Source organism: Cicer arietinum, chromosome 4, assembly GCF_000331145.2.
Source record: "Cicer arietinum cultivar CDC Frontier isolate Library 1 chromosome 4, Cicar.CDCFrontier_v2.0, whole genome shotgun sequence".
In the NCBI taxonomy this organism is placed as follows: Eukaryota; Viridiplantae; Streptophyta; class Magnoliopsida; order Fabales; family Fabaceae; genus Cicer; species Cicer arietinum.
The window spans coordinates 9,768,114-9,785,376 of record NC_021163.2 but is presented as its reverse complement, the minus strand read 5'-3'; positions in this window follow the sequence as shown (position 1 = coordinate 9,785,376).

Below are 17,263 nucleotides of genomic sequence, written 5' to 3'. Positions count from 1 at the left end.
ATCGAACGATTTAATAAACATGATATATAAAATAATAGTTTTTCGTATTATAAACTTTAACACCGCAATATCAATTAATATAATTATATATATATTAGAAATAAAATTTTGACTTTTTGTCATAAAAAAAATTAATTCATGTAAAACGAGTAATACACTTTAAAGTATAAATAAGTAAAAATAAATTGAAAAATATTGATAACTGATAAAACAAATAGTTAATAAAAAAAAAAAATCTATTTCACCCGAGGTGTTTTTGTTGGAAATGTTGTTGCTCTCCTTTTAAAAAACCTGGCCCGTTGGCCACGTGAATAAGGTACGGAAAATGCTTTAAAAAATATACGATAACAAACGGAAAACAAAAGCAACCAACCACCAAAATGAAACAATCACATTCACAAATTAAAATAAAGAGAAATATGCCCTTGTGTGATGAGACGGGTTTGTATATGCTATTTTTTCAAAAGTTTGATTCTGACACATCATCGACAAATTTTAATTTCTATGGAGCATCAACGAAGTAAAATTACATATACATCTAATTATATTTTCTTATTTAGATATTAGCATAGGTATTTTAAGAAATAATATTATTACATATTTCAACATTGAAATTTGATTATATGTTTCTGTAAAATTATTCAATAGTTAATATGTATAATTTTATCTCCTATTGTATTGCATATTAATAAAATAAAATATTTAGAATTCTTACATATTAATTATTTTTGTTAAACTTTTATAACAATTGTATAGTAGTGCAAAAAAATTACATTAATAACATATTTCAAAGTCAAATTGCTTTTATATTATATTTGTTTCAAATAACTTTTTGGGTATAATGCTAAAGGTCTTTAAGATATTTTATTCTTCTTTTAGATAAAAAATAAATAAAAAATAAAAAACCTTTTATTTATTTGACCAACAACACTAGATCTAGTAATTTTTCATCCAAAATCGTGAAAAATAATATTATTTTGACCTTCTTTTGAAATGTAATTTTCCATTTACTGACTTCAAAAATTTTGTCTCATTTTAGCCTTACTTTAAAACTAAGATGCCATTTTGACTAATATTGAATGAATAAAAGAATTATTATGGTTCAGTGTTGTGTTTTGAAAGATAAATTACATTTTTTTTATTTAAAAAAAAAAAGGGCAGAACTGAACACTTAAATTAAGTTTAAGGTACTTTTGATGTAGTTTTTTCTTCTTAGATTAATCATTTAATACATCAACAAAATATTAACATAATATTAACATACTAATATTGATTGTTTCAAAAAAAATTATTAAGCATTAATTATATGATCAATTATGTGTCTGAGTTTTGTTAATTGTGAATTGTGACAGATTAAAACATTCTATTATATTTAATGATAGATATGTGTTATCAATCATTTAGTTATTTACTCGTTGAATTGATTGCATATGAGAATATTATGGGTATAAATGAACATATAAGCTTATTCCAAAATACACTACTCCAAAAATGACATTTTATAGCATGTCTTTTATAGCGCTTATTAAATACAATCTCTGTTATATGATATTTTAAAAATAACGGAGGATACAACAGCGTTTTTTTGACAAGCGCTGTAAAAAAAGCGCTGTAAAAGACTTTGATTTCACATAATTAAAGGACCTATTAGAGCGCTTTTTGGAAAAACGCTGTAAAAAGGTTTTTAAAAAAAAATAAGGAGGTCTTTTACAGCGCTCTTTAAGAAAGCGCTGTAATAGGCTTTTAAAAGTAAAATAACGAAGTCTTTTACAGCGCTCTTTAAGAAAGCGCTGTAATAGGCTTTTAAAAGTAAAATAACGAAGTCTTTTACAGCGCTCTTTAAGAAAGCGCTGTAATAGGCTTTTAAAAGTAAAATAACGAAGTCTTTTACAGCGCTCTTTAAGAAAGCGCTGTAATAGGCTTTTAAAAGTAAAATAAGGAGGTCTTTTACAGCGCTCTTTAAAAAAAGCGTTGTAATAGGCTTTAAAAAAATAAAATAAGGAGGTCTTTTACAGCGCTCTTTAAGAAAGCGCTGTAATAGGCTTTTAAAAGTAAAATAAGGAGGTCTTTTACAGCGCTCTTTAAAAAAAGCGCTGTAATAGGCTTTTCAAAAATAAAATAAGAAGGTCTTTTACAGCGCTGTAATAGGCTTTTAAAAAGTAAAATAAAGAGGTCTTTTACAGCACTCTTTAAAAAAGTGTTGTAATAGGCTTCTAAAAGTAAAATAAGGAGGTCTTTTACAGCGCTCTTTAAAAAAAGCGCTGTAATAGGCTTTTAAAAGTAAAATAAGGAGGTCTTTTACAGCACTCTTTAAAAAAAGTGTTGTAATAGGCTTTAAAAAAATAAAATAAGGAGGTCTTTTACAGCGCTCTTTAAAAAAGCGCTGTAATAGGCTTTTAAAAGTAAAATAAGGAGGTCTTTTACAGCGCTTTTTAAAAAAGCACTGTAATAGGCTTTTAAAAAATGAAATATAACATTAAATCGCTTCAGTTTCCTCTTTATTACATAAACTTCACTACACTTCAGTGTTCTTCTCCTCTTCATTATCCTTCTCATTGCGAACCCTAATGTCCCTACGAACCATATTGTTAACCATCTCCATTGCAAATCATCTCCATATTTGTTACTATCCCTACAAACATTATTACGTACTCTTCTCAATGAGAACCCTACTCTGTCCTACGAACCGTTCGTATTTCTGCACATTCTCGCTTTTCTTCTTAAACGAAACTGTAACCCTTTGAACTCTATGTATTTCTTCGCACTCTTCAGGTATTGTATTCATTTATTCATTTATTTCTTATATATATATATATATATATATATATAATGTGTCTGTTAATGCTAATAATCACATTTATTTGATAGTGTTTTACAAGTTTTTCGAGCTCAAATGGGTGCTACAGTGTCGAAGCAAAAATCAAATAAATCACATGGATTCCAATCAAGGTTTGAAAGGTATGGCTTTAAAATTTCATTAACAATCAATCCACAAATATTTATTGACTTATATGTTTTATTTTATAGTGCTCTCGTCAAACTAACAACATAGACTGCGGATACTGTATATTATGATTTATGAAGGAGATTGTTGTTATAATCCCAGAAAGAGATCTAATTGAAATAAAGGAATGCATATTACAACACTTTTTTTAAAAAGCGCCGTAAAACTAATACAACAAGTAGCGCATTTTTAGAAGAGATTTACAGCGCTTTTTTTTTTTATTTTAAAGAGCGTTGTTGTATCTTTTTACAGCGCTGGATACTACAGCGCTTAATTTTTTGGAAAAGCGCTGTAAATGACTTAAAAAAAGCGTTGTAAAATACAATTTTTCGCGTAATGATAATACAATTTCAAATTATAATCGGTTATATTAAGGGTCTATTTTTCTTCAATGGGTTTTAACAGTTTAAGGATTGACTTTTTCTTCTATAAATTTCAAGGGGACCATGGTTGAATAGTTACACCATTTTTTATACTCATTTCTTCTTCATTTTAAGATTATTTTACCATTTCTGTCCACATTTTCTATTTATATTTTGTTTTTATGCTTCTAACATTCAACCATATATGAAAAAGTCTTCACTTCATAACCACTGCAACCTACCGTTTATTATTCCATATTTTCCCTAATAAATATTAACCGCCACCATCAAAACAGAGCCAAAAAAAATGGCATGATCATTTGATACCATCAAGAACATATTGAAATGATCATTTTTTGATTTTAAGATATATGTTTTGTAACTAAACTATTAATACATTATTAATCTTTGCTAAACTCCTACGTTTACATTAGAAATACAAGTTTCTTACCTTCTTATTCATATTTTGTAAATTATAATTAGGGAGATAAGATTAATGTTGGCATCTCAAACAATGAAATGGATGGAAGAATATGCTAAAAAAAAAAAAAAAAGAACATGTTTAATGCAGAATTTTAGAGTCCAACCTAATGGAACAAGAATAAGGACATTGGTTTCATAGATATATGGTGAGATCGATAAACTTAATAGGATTAGATTTGTGGTTGTGGTTAGAAAGAAAAATACAGTTAATAGGATAAAAGCTTTTCACAATAAATTCAAACTAAATTATAAAACTTTTTTATATGTACAAAATTAATTTAAATTTGATTTTTTTCGAGTTCATGGCATTACTTGTTCTCACGAGATTCAAATATTGTCTGAATAATATTAATGTCTTTAAACTATCTGTTAATTAATTTTTTTTGTTTTTTTAGTGTATTAATAATTAATATTGTATATCTTTATTAGTATTTTGTTGAGTGTGAGAATTAAATCTACAATATTATTATCGTTATATTCTATAACTCTTATTTCAATCGTGAAATTAACTTTATATTATTTTATAAATTTTTTATTTAAGTTTGCGGATTCGATTTGTAAGTTTTGAACTTTTTCAATGAAAGAGATTTTTTCTCACTCTATCAATTACTTATTGTGTAAGTTAAAGAGATGTAAGAATAATATGATGATTAGAGTAAAGGAATTAAATAATTAAGTAATAAAGTAGTCACATATTTAATCTTTACCATCAACAAAATATTAATCAGCGATTGAAAAAAAAAGTCGACTGTACAATCTAGTGCTGCCGAAAAGATAAAAAAAGAAATTAAAGGTGCCTCACCGATGGCGAACAACCTAGTACTACTTTATTTTATTCTATGGTGCCTTTCATACTAAGGTCCAACTTTAAATATTTTAAAAGGGGGAGATACAAGATTCCCGTTATTTAGATTGAAAGCTGCATTTATATATGTTTGTATATTATTAAGGGTAAGCTCGTGGGTGTTAAGATACAGAGAAATATTTGCTTTACAATATTTGGGTCCACACATAAATAATAATTAATGAGTAAGTGATATGATTAAATTAGTTCTCAATTATTTTTTTTATTTGTGACTATATGTTTAAACATTTTTTATTTGAGTTTGTGTTCAAATAAGATTTACTCATTTTTTTTTAAAAGTTAAAATTTACTCATATATAGATTTTAGATCCTCTCTTTTTTCTTTATGTTTTGGAAGTCATAAGTACAAAATATTGTTTTTACTCAATTTTATTTTTGATATATAAGTTCATAAAAATTATTTTGAAATATATGACTCTCATAACACGAGGAAAATAGGAGAAAAAGAAAGAAGAAATCTTAATCCATTAGTTAAGATATTATTTTGGAAATTATGTATTTTTTTAGTGTCAAATATTTTCAGAGGTTTAGAGTTTGGTCTTAGATGGGTGAAGGTGGACGATGTTTTGTCTTTGGATTGCAACATTCATTTTGGAGTACTCGTTAAAGGTGAGATAGTATTTAGTGGAATTTATTTTTAAAAGTTCTTCCATTAACTGTAAAGTTGAATCTACGATCTTGTAAGATGCGAGTTAATTTCTTATTAACTGAAGCAATCTTTGTTAGCTCTCTAAAGTAATTTATTTATTTATTTAAAAATAACTTTTTTTTTACTGTACTATTAAAAAATATTACAATACCTTATGTAGTTATATGTTATTTAGTAAAAAAAATGTAGTTATATTTTATGTCATCCGGTTGAAGTACGTTTTAAGAAAACATTACACGAAAACCTTGTTTATACGCTACATCTAAAAAAAAAAAAAAGAATTATTTATAAGACGGCCAGTGGTTGTATTGTTTATCCAGTACAAGTATTATTTTAATGTATGGCCTATACTTTTTAAATGTAATATGATATAATAGTGTTTTAAAGTAATGAGCTTTCAGTACCATTTATACTAAATTTAATAAACTTTGTTTGAAAAAAGTAGATCATAAGTTCACAACTAAATAAATTATACATTATGTTTTATTGTATGTCGTTACGCTCAAATTTTGATAAAGAAAATCAGTATATGATTTTGACACATTTTTTAATTTTTATAAAAAGTTATATTTATATTTAAAAAGAGATTGTTACATGTATATAATGTGATTTTTTTTAAATATCCAATTTTTAGGAAAATCAACTTTAATAATTTAAAATTTGATCAAATAATAAAAAAAATCTTATTAAAATTGTTAAAATTCAAATTAAAATTCAATTTTATTAAATAATTCGTCTTTGAATAATTTGGGATTCTATTCACAATTTGCTCTACTTCTCCTAATAATCAAAGGATTAAGTTGTCCATTGAGTTTATTTATTTAAACAAATTTCCCCTTTCATTTGACCTATTTTCTTCCTATTAGAAGCTAAATTCATACTTTTATTTTTACTGTATGTTGATGTTGGTTTTGTATCACCATGTTTTGAAAAAATATATTTTGTTTTCTACTAAAAAAATTAGTGTCAAAGAAATGATAACTCAATCAAAAATAGAAAAACTATTCGGACGCAACTCTTACAAAAAGAATTACATCTTTTTAACACTTGATATAAAAAAAAAATTAAAAAAAAAGTTTATCTCTTTTTCATGTATTGAAACAAAGCAGGTAAATCCAAAGCAGATTAGTTTTCAACAAGCGATTTCACATGGCATGGCATAATTAATCAATCTCATAATTATAATTATTTATATGTAAGTTAGTATTTTATTCACTTCTATGGTGAGATCATGTTATGTATTGTTATTAAATTAAACTAAATAAAATAGGGAACATTAATTAATTAAGGAATCTAAACTAATGATCCGAGAGTGATTGATCAAACATGCTTCAACAGTTCAACCTTATTTTGATAACATGCTTAAGGAAAATTAATCCAACATTTTAGCGTGGTTTTGGGCTTTCGGCTTGAAACAGTGGGCGGTTTCAGCCATTAAAAAATGTGCTTAATTTGACCGATTAAAGTATTCATACACATCTTTTTCTGAATATTGAGTCATTGACCTTTGATTTTTGTTTTTTTCCTATATAAGTTTCTTTTAAATTTTTAATTGCGTTTGATTATTTCTTAAACAAAATATATATTTATAATCATTGTATTTATTTCCCTGTAACAACAATGAATACTAATAAATAAATAAATCTTCCCTTTTTGATAATCTTATTTTATTAGTATGAAATATCAATTGACTTATCGATGAGACTAATTTTTGCTGAAAATTTTGATTGATTACCTTTAATTGGTTGTCCTCTCTCTCAACCACAATTTTCCATCTACATAGCTTGAATGCAAGACTTTACTTATAGATATTTAAATTTAGTTACAAAGCAATATAATGTTGGTAATTAATTTTCCATTAAAGCTAAATTTGAAAAAATAAATAGTACAAATTTAAAATTATTAATATCAAATTTTTTTAATTCTTAAACTTATTTAAGAGAGAGATTGTATTTAATAATAGAAGTGATGAGTAAAGTAATATGTAAATAAATTGACTACACATAACCAAAGTTTATTTCTTTATTCTATTCTAGAGTTAAGATTCTCTTCATTTTTCCATTTTTAATACTATAGTTTTGAAATATTTTAGAGTGAAAAAATATATTTGAACACATTAAATATGACATTATTATATTTATATTCACAAACTTTAATAATAGAAACATTTGATGAAGTTACTAACAAAGGTAGAATCTACCGAGACTCCCACAGCGTACTTAACGAAGTTTGAATCTCTATTATTAAATATATTTATGTTTAATGTCTAAACACTATCTTCGAATCAATGAGCATTGATACCCATATATTATGCCTACGACGTTTCCAAAACATGCGGTCAATCTTCTTGACTTAAAAAATAAATTGTAAACATAGTACTTTCTACAAATTCAATCCACTAATGAGTTGGATTTAGCTCAATTAATGTATGGATTATAACTTTACTATTTTGGTCACTAATAAAAACGCAAAATGCATTAAATTTTAGTTAATGCATTTATAAAAAAGTATTAACTATATTTGGATTATTTCATCATATTATTCATAATATATTTGATGATTCATAAATATTTAATGCAAATAGTTTAATACTTATTATTAAAAATTATCAATTTAATAAATTTAATTTATGTTCATATAAAATTTTAAAAAGTTAATTGTACTTAACTGAATTTCTTAATAACAGTTAAAATATATTTGTTTATTTATGATTATAATTGGAGGGAATATTTCTATGAATTTGGATAATCTCAATCCAAACTTCCTTCAATTTCTTTCAATAATTTTTATTTCTCTTAATTTTATTATTATTATTTTTTTTTCAATTTGGATTGAAGTTTAAATTATATAGATCATACATATAAAATTTTAAACAAATTTAAAATTATTTAATATATATATTATTGATGTATATTAAAATTAATGTCTTATGCATTTTTATTAAATTTTGTTAATATTCATAAGTCTCAATAGCATATTAGATAATTTTATATTTGTGTAAATTTTATCTGCACGATTTAAATGATAAAAAATTTCAATCCAACAAAAAATATTTTTAAAAAAATTAAAAGAAATAGAAATAATTAAAGGAGATTATAGATTGAGATGATCTACACTAGTATTATTGCAATACTATACTCAAAATTAAGATATTCTAAAATAATATTGTTTTAAAATCCTAATCGTGTGTCCTTAAAAATCTTTCAAATATTTACTAATTAAATTTCAATTTTAAACTTAAATATCCAACATTAACCTTAACCAACAAATTTTAGATAAAAATAACATATGAGAATTCTATGCTGAAAAAATGGCACATGGTTAAGCTTACTTACATTTACAAAAAATAATTTTATTTTATTAACTAAAAAGAATTGTGAAAGAAAGACATTAAATACAGAAAAATTAACTGTTCGAATACAACATAAAAGGATAATGACAGCCGTTAGTCTCAAAATTTTATTAGCTTTGAGATTTAACAATGGTATATATATAACTCAGTTAATGGATTATATATATGTCGGAGTTCTTAGATTCAAATTAAAAAAATTTACATAAACTCTACTAATTTAGTAAGTTTATTTATAAAACAGATATCAAATTTCCTTGTAGGAGAAAAATATAAAGAGATAGATGTCCACCAAATTATATCCCTATTCTCACATTTGACTTAAACTATTTATTTTATTCTTTTTTAAATATATATATATATATATATATATTTTTTTTTTCTTTTTCTACCTAACCAAATTTAATTTAAATTTTGAAAAGTTATCTTTTATATTTTCCTAGTTCAATTTAAGTTTATCAAATTTAATTTGAATTTTGAAAAGTTATCTTTTATGTTTTCCTAGTTCAATTTAAGTTTATTGAAACGTAAGAGTATTTCACAAAATTCAAAAATGTTTTCCAAAAATAGATTGGTGTTCCAAAACATAAATAAATTTAGCATTATAGTATTAGTGATAAGAGTTTATTCTTACAACTTTATAGTATTAAATAGGAGACGTTTGCAAATTGTCTATTGCTTCGATTAATAAAAATTTTATCTTTCTCAATTTTTTTTAAAGAAAAAAAGTTTTTGCATGAGAAAAATGAAACCTCATTCAAATTGGGGGACTATTTTTTTCTTTTTTTACTTGGAAGTCCTTCTCTCCTCTCTTAAACTCCCAAACGGGCAAAGGCTCGTGATGAAGCATTGAAGAAAAGGATCCTTCCCTCCTCTCTTAGCGTGCCATGACTTTGGAGTGGAAATACCTTTATTCCTTGAATTTTCATTTTAATTCATAAAAAAGTTGTTCTTGGTACTAATTAAACAATGTTCTATATATGTCAAACAAAACTATAAATTGAACAAAGTTCTAAATTAAAGTTATCAACAACTATAAATTCAATATGCTACCTTAATTGATATCATCTATCAACTATTTTATTTATTATCCACTTATAAACTATAATATCAAACAAAACTTTTGTATAGTTGAGAAAGTGAGAAACTAGTGTAGGGTAGCACCAATCGTGTGTTTTTTAAGTTGTATTAAATAAAACTTGTTTATACAGAACAAAAAATAAAGAGAGATTCTTTTACAAAAACAAACCTAGACTATCAGAAGTATTATTGTTTATCTTTTCAAAAAGAGAGAAATGTTATTGTTTTAATAATCTTAAATTATTAATTTATAAAAACAAATCTTAAATTATTGGATTTTTTTAAATATCTTTTTTTAACCAAAATGCTACACAACGAAAAAATATTACGCATTTTTCTTATTTTTTCAACTCAGGAGGTCACTGGCTCAAGAAGGGACCAGCTGCATGACATTTTTTTAATTCGTAATAGGAGGTCGCTAGCCCAGGAACAACCTGCTACTAGCGTTTGGTTTTTTTTTTATCTCATTTTAACAATTTTTATTGATTATTTAATAAATTAAAAATAATTAAATTATTTAAAAAAATAAAAAATACTAATAATAAAGTAAAATAAAATATATTAATAAATAATAATAAATAAATAAATTATAATTAAAAATAATAAATTTTATTATAAATTTCAAAGAAAATAAAGTAAAATAAAAAAAAATACATCAAAATATAATAAAAATAATAAAAATAATTTAAAAAAATTATATTAATAACATGAAAATGAAACCAAATACATTAAATTAGCATTTGGTTTTTTATTTGTAATAGGAGGTCGCTAGTCCAGGAGCGACCTACTACTAGCATTTGGTTTTTTTATCTCATTTTAACAATTTTTATTAATTATTTAATAAATTTAAAATTATTAAATTATTTAAAAAAATAAAAATACTAATAATAAAGTAAAATAAAATATATTAATAAATAATAATAAATAGATAAATTATAATTAAAAATAATAAATTTTATTATAAATTTCAAAGAAAATAAATTAAAATTAAAAAAATACATCAAAATATAATAAAAATAATTTAAAAAAATTATATTAATAACATGAAAATGAAACCAAATACATTAAATTAACGAAAAAAATACATCACATTTGCCAAATCGAATATGAAGGTTTGTGACGACGAAGATGTTGAGTTGATGTTTGATATTTATACACATTGGTCACAACTCGGCACCATCGAATTATATATTACATTTGAGTCTGGTCCTCCATCAACAAACATTAATCAAACATCGACCTCAAACATACCTAATCCAGACTAAATCCCATGTTTTGATCAAAGCAAACCTTATCAATCAGACTTATATTCTCTATCACAACACTACGAACTATGTTCTACCCAATTAGAACAAACTCATCCGAAAAGTTTTTAACTTCATCATGAATCTTCTCCAACAAGTCCACAATACGGTTTTCCCCTTAGTGTCTTATATAATATCAATGAGGAAGAATTAGGTGATTATAGTGAAGAGTATGAAACATACTTCGATGAATCATCTGACAATTGTGATATATATATTTTCGTTAATTTAATGTATTTGATTTCATTTTATGTTATTAATATTTTTTTAATTATTTTTTTTGTTATATTTCAATTTTAATGTTTTTTTAATTTATAATATAATTTACTATATTTAATTATAAACATTTTTAATTATAATTATAATTATTTATTATTATTATTATTATTATTATTTATTAATATATTTTATTTTACTTTATTACAATTATTTTTATTTTTAAAATAATTTAATTATTTTTTATTTATTAAATAATTAATAACAATTGTTAAAATGATAAAAATAAAAACTAAATGCTAGTAACAGGTCACTCCCAAAGGCAGCGACCTCATATTACGAATTAAAAAAATGCTTTCCATTGGTCGCTTCCCGGGCCAGCAACCTTTTATTGAGTTGAAAAAGTAGAACAATTGCGTAATATTTGTTCATTGTGTGGCATTTTAGTTAAAAAAAATATTTTAAACAAAATCCTAAATTATTAGTATATTATTTTCCTTTTATTTTTTGTCAACTATTATTATTTTCCTTTAACATACGCATGGAATGAGCCGGTGTATAATAAGTAAGTTGGTCCAATTTTCAAGTGAAAAATGCTACCTACACTCCATTTGTTTTGCAAAAGACACCGCATATTTTCAAAATACCTATATCCTCTTATTTTTTTACAAATAAATTTTAGTATATTGATCATTATTATTTTTTTAAAAAATATATTAACTATTATCTTAATGTTATCTTCTTTACCTAAATACGAACTCCAGTTTGATTGAGCTTCTTCAATTTCTAATTCAAATTAATTAAATTATTCACCCGACCCTTAAATACTTCTATTTTCTTGCATTTGTTTTTTAAAATTTTTTAAACTAATTTTATACAAATTAATATATGATTGATGATACTCTCTTAAATGAAATATATAAAATATATATATATATATATATATATATATTTAATTTAAATTTAGATTAAATACATATATTTTTTTATTTATATTTAATTATAAATAAATTAGATAGCAACTGACTTATTTTTTAGTATCGAATTTTTTGTTGTAATTACGTTATACAATTTCGGTTGCCCTTGCCCCGATTGAAATTAGTTTCACTCGGTAAAAATGATTGTGTAACTAGGATCTTTTCATCCCATTTATTTTTTTACACCCTTCCTTATATTCTTCACCTTCTCAATTTTCAGATATTCAAAATATCATAGGATAAAATGCTTAAAATCGAGTAGCGGAGGTTGGTGAATTCTAAGATCCTCAGATATATGGTGATATAAACGTCTAAAACACGTGGCAGAAATACAATCAAAACACGTAAGATCATACAAGACGTGTAAAGAACCGGCCAAAATAATAATTTAATAAATATGTAAGCTACTACAACAATACATGGACCAATAAGAGGCACCCATGTGTGACAATATATGATGTTGTGGAAAATCAACCAACTGGTCTAAGATTTCCTTCACTTCAGTTTCCCTGATTAGTAATTCCTTTATCTTTCTTCCTTCCTCCCTCTTTCTTTTGCATTATTGTTTACTTTTTTGCTTCGAGATATAAACTTGGATTAGAATTCAACTCTTTGTAATGCACCATAACTCATGGCTTATAAAAATCTCTCCGTGACATAATTTTCATAAGTAAATTTAAAATGAGGCAAAAATCAACCGCACCTTACATGTATTTCAAAATTTACGTAAAAAAAATATTCTTTTTGTAATTTGACAATAGGAAAAAGATTATGTGGTAAAAGTGTAAATCAATTTTACATTCTTAGTTAATATTAGTTAATATGTGTCGTTGATTGTATGTTTATATTATATAATTGTAATTTTCATCTTTCAATAATCAAATAATCAAATAATCAATAATTCATTTTGACTGTCAGCATAAAATTGTTTATATTGACAGTGTACAACCATTAAATTCATTTCATTTGATAAGTTATACATAATATCACATATTAGTTGATTTAATGGTTGGATTATATGAAATTCTCCGTTAAAAAAATTATGCATATATCTTTTATTTAAATTATTTAGACTAAATTACATTTGTGGTCCCTTAACTTAATTTCAGATAACGTTTTAGTTTTTTATCTTTCTTTTTTTTTTTTCTTTCCATTTTAGTATTTTATCTTTTTAAATAGTTTCAATTTTACCCTTTAAGTGGGTTTCTGTTCAGGCAACGTTAACAAATTCTCTCATTCGTTTTCTTCTCTTTCACATTTCCAAATCTCACCTCATCCACCTTCAAAAGACTCGAGTTCCTCTACTTCACTGGCGACCGATCCAATCAATCACAACGATTTCTCTGAAATGGGTCGAGACTCAAATCGAGACGGTAGTGGGTCTGCCTATATTGCATCGTTAATTAATTGATAAAAACAACAACAAACCCCAAATACACTTTTGGTTGAATATTGATAAATCAGAAGAGAAAAAAAAACGGGATGTTAGAAAAGAGATAAACCCTAGCAATCTCGAAACTCTAACCCTAAAAAGATGTGGATAAGGGGATTAAGATAGAGATCAAGCAAAAATAAAATTAAAAAGAGATTTGATTTTGTTGTTGTTGTTATTGGTCAAACCTTGAGTTGATTGAAAACGTGAAGCAGCATTAATAGAAAGATAATATGAATGATTGCAATGCAGTTGGAATCGTGAGAGTTGCTTCTCTCTCTCTCTCTCTCTCTATCTCTGTGAAGTGAATCAATATTCAAACTGAGAAAGAACCAAACAATGGATTTGAAAATGTGAAAGAGAGGACCAAACAAGGAATTTGGAAATGTGAAAGAGAACAAAACTGATAAGCAAATAGATGAGAGAGTTTGTTAACGTTGCCTTAACGAAAATTCACTTAAAGGGTAAAATTGAAATTATTTAAAAAGATAAAATACTGAAATGAAAAAAAAAAAAAAAGATTAAAATATTACATGAAAAATTAAGTTAAAGGGCCACATGTATAATTTAGTCTATTATTTAACACACTTTCTGTTGAGTCTTATTAACTTCATAGAAATTCACGTAATTTTGTGAGACTTGTGTAGATTTTGATTAATAAAAAAATATATTAAAAAATATTTGTTAGAGAGTATGTTGTTAACATGTCTCTCATAATCTAATTTTTTCAATTAACAATAAAATAAAATCATTAAAATTAATTATAAATTAAAATGAAGAATTTGATAATTTTTATACTTTTTCAACAAAAATATATAATTTATATTTAATAAATATCTATTTGTCAAGATACAAATTTTACTTAATTGAATTTTATAATTTTATATTTGACCGTTCTTCCATAATATTAATTTATTATTGATTCAATCGACTACATACTTTTTAAAATTAATATGATAGTTACTTATTTATTTTCGGAATTAAATATAATAAAAAATAGTTTAAAAAGTGGAAGCATTTTGTCTACAATTTAAATCAATTAAGTTGTAAATGTCAATTTTACTATTTGATGTCTTCACAGTTTTTTTTTAAATGACATAAAATATCATGAGTTAAGTCAAATATTAAATAAGAAAGGATAAAGTCGTATTAGTATACAAGAATATTATAGGATATTGTCAAAGATTCAAAGGAAATTAAAGAAGGCACGAGCAGTCTTACTTCCATATCTTCAAAAAAGTGAATGCAAAAGTCACATTTCTGTCTCAACAAGTTCAATTGCCAGCAACAATGCCTTGCTAGCAATGAGTTGGTCATATCTACACATCTCATGACCCTATTTAAGACCTCCTTACATCCAAACCAATACACAAACTTCAATAACCTTTCATAATCCTATATAATCATTTCAAACACTATAGCTACCAAAATGTCCATAATTGCAATATCCAAATTTATGCTTCTTTTCATTTTACTTTTGAATCCTCCTTCAAATATTACACCCCTTTGTGTAGATGCTACAAGACCCTTGGAAGAAAATGTTGATAAATTCATAAACTTGAAGCCTAAGAAAGACAATATTGGAGGAAGAGTTTTCCAAGGTAGAAATGTGGAAGGTTGTTTACCAAAAGTATATTAATTATCAGCCTCTTGAATCCGCATGTTCCTCAACCAACAAAGTAGTGAATGCTCCTTGATCTTTAGCCTCTTGCCAAAATGTTCTTCATGTTATTCACGAATATACAATTTTAAGCTTTCGTCAATTAATGTATACGTATAATCGTACTTAATGTTTCTATTTGTGTATAATAGATTATAGACTATTCAGTTATGTTGTTGGAGGCTACTTCAGATAAATGATAATTACAATATGATCTACGTATTAGAAATATCAAGCAATTTATATATGTTTCTTTTTATATATATTTCTACGTTCGTCTTTGAATGATTTCCTCTGTTTCAGAATTTAATCTCTAATTAATTAATTAACCATAACAATCATGATCAATCCTAATTTAATATCCAAAGTGATAAGTTAAATTTACAAAACAAAAGGAACTAGCAAAAAAAAATTGAGACATAATAAAATTTGTCCCTAATTCTCAAATATCAAATTACACCGTTACATTTAAATACAATCCGTTTCAAAATTAGTCCTTACTTAGATTTTGATAAATATTTATAGTCTTCATTGTAAAAACAAGCCTTGCTATCAAATTTTTGCTAACTAGGATAACATAAGTAACCACGCATCATGCCACTTCACCCATTTAATCCAAGTTGGCATCCTAAGTGATATTTGATTAAATTAAAAAAAATATATATAAATATTATAAAAGTTTAACAAAAGTACACTAACAATACATTATTATCCGATAACCATTCATGCGATTGTTATATAATCTCATATATTAGCAAATTCCATTGTCCCAATAGTCAAAATAACGTGGACTAAATATCTATTATTATTTTGGCCATTTGGACAAATATTATTCGCTATTAAATTTTTGTTCTTCGAAATAACGGATATATTACACGTCATGCCACGTCACCTATGTAATTCCTGCTAGCATTTTTAGTGGCATTTTGATTAATTTAACAAAATTTAAAAACAATAAAATATTAAAAAAAATTAATAGAAGTGCACTAATAATATAAAGATTTAATTGCAGTTTTGACCTTTATATTATTACCAATTAATTAGATTTCTCTTCCTATTTTAACAATTAATATACGACCTCCTATATTGATTGACAATGTTTTGGATTTGTGTAGGCATTCTTCTGTATTTGTAACCACTTTTTGGAGGATATGAGTGTTACATCAAAATCAATTATAAGATATCAATTTGGAGTTTTTATCTAGCCTTAATTTGTTTGTTTCCACGGCCAACGTTAACATATCCATCCTCTTATGGCATAATTGATTAATCTTGATTTTGTTTATATTTTTACGTTAGTTTTTTAGCGTATTTTTGTTTCTTTTTATTATTTCGATTAGTAATTTGATAATAATAAGTTTTATTTTATTTTATCAGTTTCTTTTAATTTTGTTTCGTTTAAAATTAGTAATTATTTTCTTTCATTTTATATTATTTTTAAATGTCAAAGTTGAAAAATGAAAGAATGGCCCAATCTGGAGTAGCCAAAGGTTATTGTGAGTGGTTTTGTATTAATTGATATTCCATTCAAAAATGAAGGAAATAAAAGGAGAGGTTCAGACTACACAGAGGCAGTGACGTAGAGGCTGAGGCTGGGAAGTTAAGTTCGTGTTGAAGGATTATCCAACCCCTCTATTTACCATTTTTATTTCTTAATTTTTTTTTAACAAAATATACAGCGTAAAAATGTCACAATTGACATCACATAGTAAAAATGTCAACATATCCAACCCCTCTATTTCTTTCATAGCAAGGTCAGTTTATCCTTACATGAGAAACAATAATATATATAAAAAAATTGTTTAGATATGGTAACATTTAATGAGTGATTTTATAATTGTAAAATTAATAATTGCATTGTTTTCTTTTTCTTACTTGATTA